Source organism: Lactuca virosa, chromosome 6 (assembly GCF_052849685.1).
Source record: "Lactuca virosa cultivar CGN04683 chromosome 6, Lactuca_virosa_CGN04683_v6, whole genome shotgun sequence".
Lineage (NCBI taxonomy): Eukaryota > Viridiplantae > Streptophyta > Magnoliopsida > Asterales > Asteraceae > Lactuca > Lactuca virosa.
In genome coordinates, this window is record NC_136431.1 from 128,188,805 (window position 1) to 128,195,511 (window position 6,707).

The following is a 6,707-nucleotide window of genomic DNA, read 5'->3' on the forward strand; positions in this document are numbered from 1 at the left end:
TTGGGAAATTAAGACTAATTCCTTGTTCACATGCATATGTGAGTCAGGTGAAGGACTAGGGGATCGGGTACACTTGGTTGTGCACTGGTCAAGTCCACCACAAAGATCGATAAGACTATTCATCATGATTTACTAAAGTTTAGTAAAATATGGTTATGCTTACAAGTTTAAGTGTAATTCTGAAACATTGGAAAAGTTTCAATGTATGGCAGGACGAATGAGAAGAATCAAATTAGGCAGAAATATAAAAGTTTCTCCAATTTGAAAAGATGGGAGAGTACTTCAGTATCATGTTTTTATGATCATCTTAAAGACTATGGAAAGCCATATCACAATTGATCCTCTAATGACATTTTGGTGCATTTGTTTGGCTAAAAAGAGGAATCGTGAATTGTTGAAATGGTTAAATCAAAAAGATGAGTCATACTTTGTTCCAAAACAATTCTTAGAGTCATACTCCAAGATTGTAACTCGAGTGACATAATCTTAAGAAAGGTTTATAACACTTGTCAAATATAGAGTAAAATGATTTCTACTCTTGTACATTTGAAATTGGTAAGTTGTGATGTTTTGGATAAAACAAAGATCAACTAAGACCAATAGTGTGAAGTGTTTTTCTTGATAAGAATCCGCACTAACTCTTGAATATTTGTTTGTCAAGGAATGGTTCTTGACAAGAGAATCTCATATGTCATGGAGTCAGTGGGAGTCTTAATGATCTTGAAAAGGGTCTCAAGAACTAATCAAGAATAAAACCTGTTGTTTATCACTAGCACACGACTTGAGGTTTGTAACCTATCGTGTTGACATATTCTTATTTATGTGCTCATTCCAGTTAAAAGTTGTCTATACATATGAGTTCTATGAGTTCTCAATTGTTTGCATAACAACTTGGAAGACATGGTAGGCCCTTGTGCTGCCAGGTGGCAAGAAATTGAGATTGAACAAGTTCCGTCCATATGAGTTTGCATTTGTCACTAACCTTATCTTATGATTATAGTTTGACAAATTCACATGGATAGGAACACATACACCATAAAATCTAAATGTCATAAGGTTTCTCTCCGGTTCATGAAAATGATGGTGAGGAAACGCTTTCACTAAGCAGATTTTTAAGGAGATAGCAGTTATGATATTTTCATTCTCAAATTTGATTATGATTACGGCATACCTTTTCATAATTCGAATTGTGAGTAATGGCAAAAAGTCTAAACATTTGAGACTTATTTTTGTAAGTTCTTAAATTGTTTAGACACGCATGTGAGCTATCTAAGAAAAGGTGTATGATTTTGAGAAGCCTAGATAAAGTCTTATCAAAGTATCTCGTATCAGAAATCTGAACTTTGGTAATGAAAGTCAATAAGTATTGATTTGTAGAAGTCCAGCTGATTTCTGGGTACATGTCAAAGCTAGTGGGAGCATAAATGTTATGGTAGTAAAAGTAATGATTATTATGCTAGTGGGAGTGTAATCAATTATAATGAATGTTGCAAGTTAGCAATGTTAATTATAAAAAACAAAAGTTTCAATTCGTAATTTGCAGGGTTTGAATAGTTGTTTTACTATAATTAAGGGAGAGGAATTCATACTTCACTTCAAATCTAAAAGCTTAGATTGAGATTTTAATCAGATTTAGTCAAATATATATATGAATGTTATGTTAGAATGGTTCAACATAATGAAATTCTATACATGGATGTGTTAATTGCGTTCTCAAAATTCGACTATGATTACGGCACCCCTTTTCATAATTCGAATGATGAGAACATGGCAAATAGAAATATTATAGCAAAAGACTGGTCAAGTATCATGTCCTTATGTAAGACATCATGAATTCGTGTCCTATATGCTTCGGTATAGGATTGATTACATGTGTTATAATATTCATCCATTCTAATTTTCCAAATTCCTAGGGCATTAAGAGGGAAAAAGTTCTAGAACCGGATATGACTAGAATGGTTAAGCAATTGTCAAAGACAATCTGAGGTTTACCAAAGATTGGTTGCTCATGGACAGTTGGAACTATATTTTAAATTTTGGAGAGGACCATATTGACATACTCTAAAAAGAGGTAACTCTTGTTCAGAAGTGATGGTCAAAATGGGAATATGGAAATGTTTCCATAAGTGGAAGTTATTCTTTAAATGTGTGTAAGATTAGAAAACTTAATGCAAGAAGGATGTTCAGAGGAATGTACTTTGAGTTTGTTACTTCACTTCCTTGGAATTGTTTTGTTGTCAATCTCCATTGGAATACTTTCTAACATCTGTTGCCAAGTCTCTGTGACTTTTGTGCATAGTCATTACAAGAGAATCATTGCATATAAGTTTAGAATCTAACAAATTACACTAAATGTCAAGAATTTGATATTCTTACATTTACAGTAAGGATTTGGGATTGTGAAACGAGCATCATTGAAATATTGTCAATTGATCTATTTCACAAAGTAAGGACCATAGACAAACATAGTGTGCATATTTGGAGCATGGCATAGCTATTGTTTAGACAAACATAGTGTGCATGCTTGGAGCATGGCATGACTATTGTTTTAATTCAAGTATTGAGTTGATTATTTGAAACATTATACAATGAATAATGAGTAATCAATATGACTCAAAAGTTTTTGGGCCATATAGGATTAGTATTATTCTGGTGTTTCACTTTCCATGTTTTGACTTCCCGAATAAGATTGAGGCAAGACTGTCATGAATGGGTCTGTAGTTTTGTCTAGGTATGTTAGACATAGTTGCAGTGTTCATGAGTACTCCTGGAATAAGATTCGAGTATTGGATTCAACCCACGCACATCTGAATCACTTCATGGATTTTATCACGAGTGATTAATGAGATGATAATATCTTATATTCTTGAAACCAAGACATGTGAGTTGTAATTTACAAGTCATTTGCACATTGACATATGTAAAGGCACCAGTAACTTGGTGTTATAAAAGATATCATTGTGTGTGATTTGATGAGTAAGTACAAGCAAGCATTTAAGTCAAATTTTATCCATTCCTTTTACCCTTAGAGGGATAAAAGTGATATCTTTGGGCCCATCGATGATTTAGGGATGACAACCCTAAGTGCTCGGCCGGGCCTGGACTGATTTGATTTGTTCAATTAGTCGGTCATCATAAATCGGAAATCGGGAAACAACAAATGGACAGAGAGAATGATTATAATCCATGTCTCAGTCCATATGATATCTATAATGGAGGAATATATGATCCCCTATCTAATGGACACATCATTGACTAGGTCAGAGTTCAACAACGGCTTTTAAGAGCTACGATTGCTAGTCGGGATTTTGGAGTCGTACTTGCAATAATAGTTATTAGACTTATCCAAGTAGGAGACTGTTGGATTAGGTGTCTAAGCCCATAACTATAATAGGTATGTACTTGACCCGAGAGTAGCATGGTCCATTTGCGTTGCATATCATCAGGACAATTTGTTAGGATGAACTTTTGAGAAGAGGTTATTTATGGTTTATTAATATATTATAAGTTCTAATATATTAATATGAAATCATATGATTTAATTAGTATTGATCAAGAATTAGTTTGGAATTAATTTAGTGATCAAAAGAGACTAATTAAATCAATGGGGACTTATTGTGCAAATTAGTTATATTTATATGTTGGGCTTATGATCCATGTTGGAGTAAGTTTATGTATGGATACATAAAGAGTTGGGTCACATGAACCATGGATCATAAACCCATGGGTATGGGTTAGGGTTAACCTATGACCTTTAGAATCCCACATATAAATATGTTACTCCATAGCCTAAATCAATATTCATGTTCTTGGAGTTCATATGGATGGTTTTGGTGTATGAAGATTCTCTCTCAAAAATGTCATTCTTTGTCCATGGTGTGTTGTGATTCCACTTAAGGCATCCACACTATTGGTGCTATGTTCTTAAAGGCCAAAAGCTTCAAGGTTTTCAAGCCATAAGAAAAGTATGTTATCTAACAAGTTTTATTAATCAAGTATCAAAGTTTTGTATGTTAGTTAGGGTAATACCTTGGAAAGATCAAGTTTGCATGTATAATAGAGAAAACATAGATCCAAGGTATTTAGGGTTGCATATACACCTTAGGAGTGGTAGAATATTCCTATGTGCACCATAGGATGTTGTAGTATTGAAAACCCAACACATACAACACAAAAACCAATTAAAAACACACACACACACTCACTAAAATAAACACACACACATAGCCACCCTTGTGGTGGCCGGTGGTGGTATATAGTGGCAGTCACCACCTCACAGTGATGGTGGTGGCGTTTCCGTGAACTTCGGCCAAACAAACGCTCCGGTAGCCCCTCACAAGTGAAACACACGCACAAAAACACTATATCACACTCACAGCCACCCATACACGACGGTTAAGGGTGGTAGAAAAGAAACTAGCGGCGGTAGCCACCATGGTTGGCAGCCGTGGTGGTTTTCCATGCTTTCCGGCCACGAGCACACACACGCGTCTCCAAGGATCACCGCGACACACCTTCACGTGAACAAACCCCGCTGTTGGTCCCTCGGTGGTGAATGTCAACCGGATAATTGAAATGTAGGTTGTACCGGCGGTGGCGGCGGCGGCTAGCTGCTGTGGGACGAGCTTCGAAGCGGGCGGTGGTCAGAACGGCACCGGCAACAGCTGAGTGCGGCTGTGAACGGCGACAAGCAACGAGAAGAAGAAAAGGATGGCGACGGAGAGATGGCAGCGGCGCTCACAGCTTCGCCGATAGTTCTTGTTGTCGCCGACAGCAAGGCACGACGGTGGCGGTTTAATGACTGGCGGCGCCGGAGGTGGGTGAGGTGAGGGTGGCGGCTGGATGACTTCGATGATGCCGGCTGCACTCCTTGAGTTAGGGTTAGGGTTTGCATTGCTTAAAAATGGACACTACACAAGAGGGTGACGGGAGGGAAGGATGGTACCGGGTCTAAACCCGTGTCCATCCAAACTTTAATTCATTTTTCCAATATTAGTCCTTCCCCACAATAATGATTTCAATTCAAATCCAAAACTTACACTTTAGCCCCTACCTCCATAATATCTTTTCAACTCTAATCCAATATTTACCATTTAGCCCCTCCTTCAAGATTTTATTTCAATTTAAATCCAGAATTTACCAAACCACCCTCAACCTCCAAAATTCTTTACGAACTAATCCGGAAATTACATTTTAACCCCCACACTCCCAATTATAACTTTTTAACCACCAAAACTAACTCCTTGCTACACTATTCCGCATTTAGGGCTATTATTCATTTATTAATTTGTTCATTTATTTATTTAATAAACGGGGTGTTACACAAACAATGTTTTTATGCTGATCTCAGAGGATCCCAGGAATATTGGACTTCTTGTTGCTTAGTTTAGACTATAAATAACACTTGTACTACACACACTAGAGATACGATTAGCTCATTTACGATACTTGTACTTACATTTACACATTCATCTCTGTAATAAACATATTTAATCAATAAAATTATCAAGGCAGGTGATTATTATCACCTCCCAAGGTTTTGTGTCGGAGATCCTAGCAAGGATCAAGGGCTTTCCTTGTAAACCCTCGTGTTGTCTTGATTAAAATTTTTCTGCTTACATCAATTCAAACACCACAACCTCTCATTCAATTTGAACATTTATACAAAAACTCATAATTAGTCATGTTCATAAAGGTTCACTTGTGAACATTTATACAAAAAACATAAATCGAACAAATATACACCAGATTAATGTTCATAACTGAACATTCATTTTCGTATACATTAATAACTAAGCATTCACACAAAATCATACATTTTCATACAAAATGAGACATGTTCTTACAAAATCATGTTTTTTCATAACTAAACATTTATACTCGACCTTTGTTACATTTCTAACATTTATATAAAATCACACATGTTCATAACTGAACTTTAATATTCATATATGTTCATAATTGAGAATTTATATAAATTCATTCATGTTCACAACTGAAAGGAGGAGGCTTTCTTTAGCTATTTGATCTGGTTATCGTGACCTCTTGATTGTAATTAAAACCTAATCTCCAACCATCCATGATCACTACACCTGAAACACAAGATTCATTCAAACAACAATGTTAAAATTTCAACAAATGATGACTCTATTACTCAATTTCAATACATATTCACTTGTGAACATATGTCCATGAATGAACAAATGTCCACGAATGAACAATATTCAATACATATTCACGTGTGACTATAAAAATTACTAAAAAATGAAAATTTTCAATAAAAGAATGAATAAAAATGAAACGAAAATACAAACTCACAATAGATTCAAGTTCTTTAGATATCCCAAATAAGTAGGAATCTCCCTATTGACATTGTTTTTGTTGGGTTTTGAGCATTCTAACACTCCTGAGTGTATATGCAACCTTAAATACCTTGGATCTATGTTTTCTCTATTATACATGCAAATATGAATATTCCAAGGTATTACCCTATCTAGCATACAATCTTTGATACTTGGGTAATAAAACAAGTTAGAAGACATACCTTTTTATGTAACTTGATTCCTTGATGCTTAAGAGTCGAGTGCCCCAAGTGTGACACCTAAAATGGTTCACACAACATCAAATACACTTGGAACAACTTAGAGAGAAATGATACACTTCATGAAATCGGCTAGCCCTCACCATACACACATAGTTCTCACTTG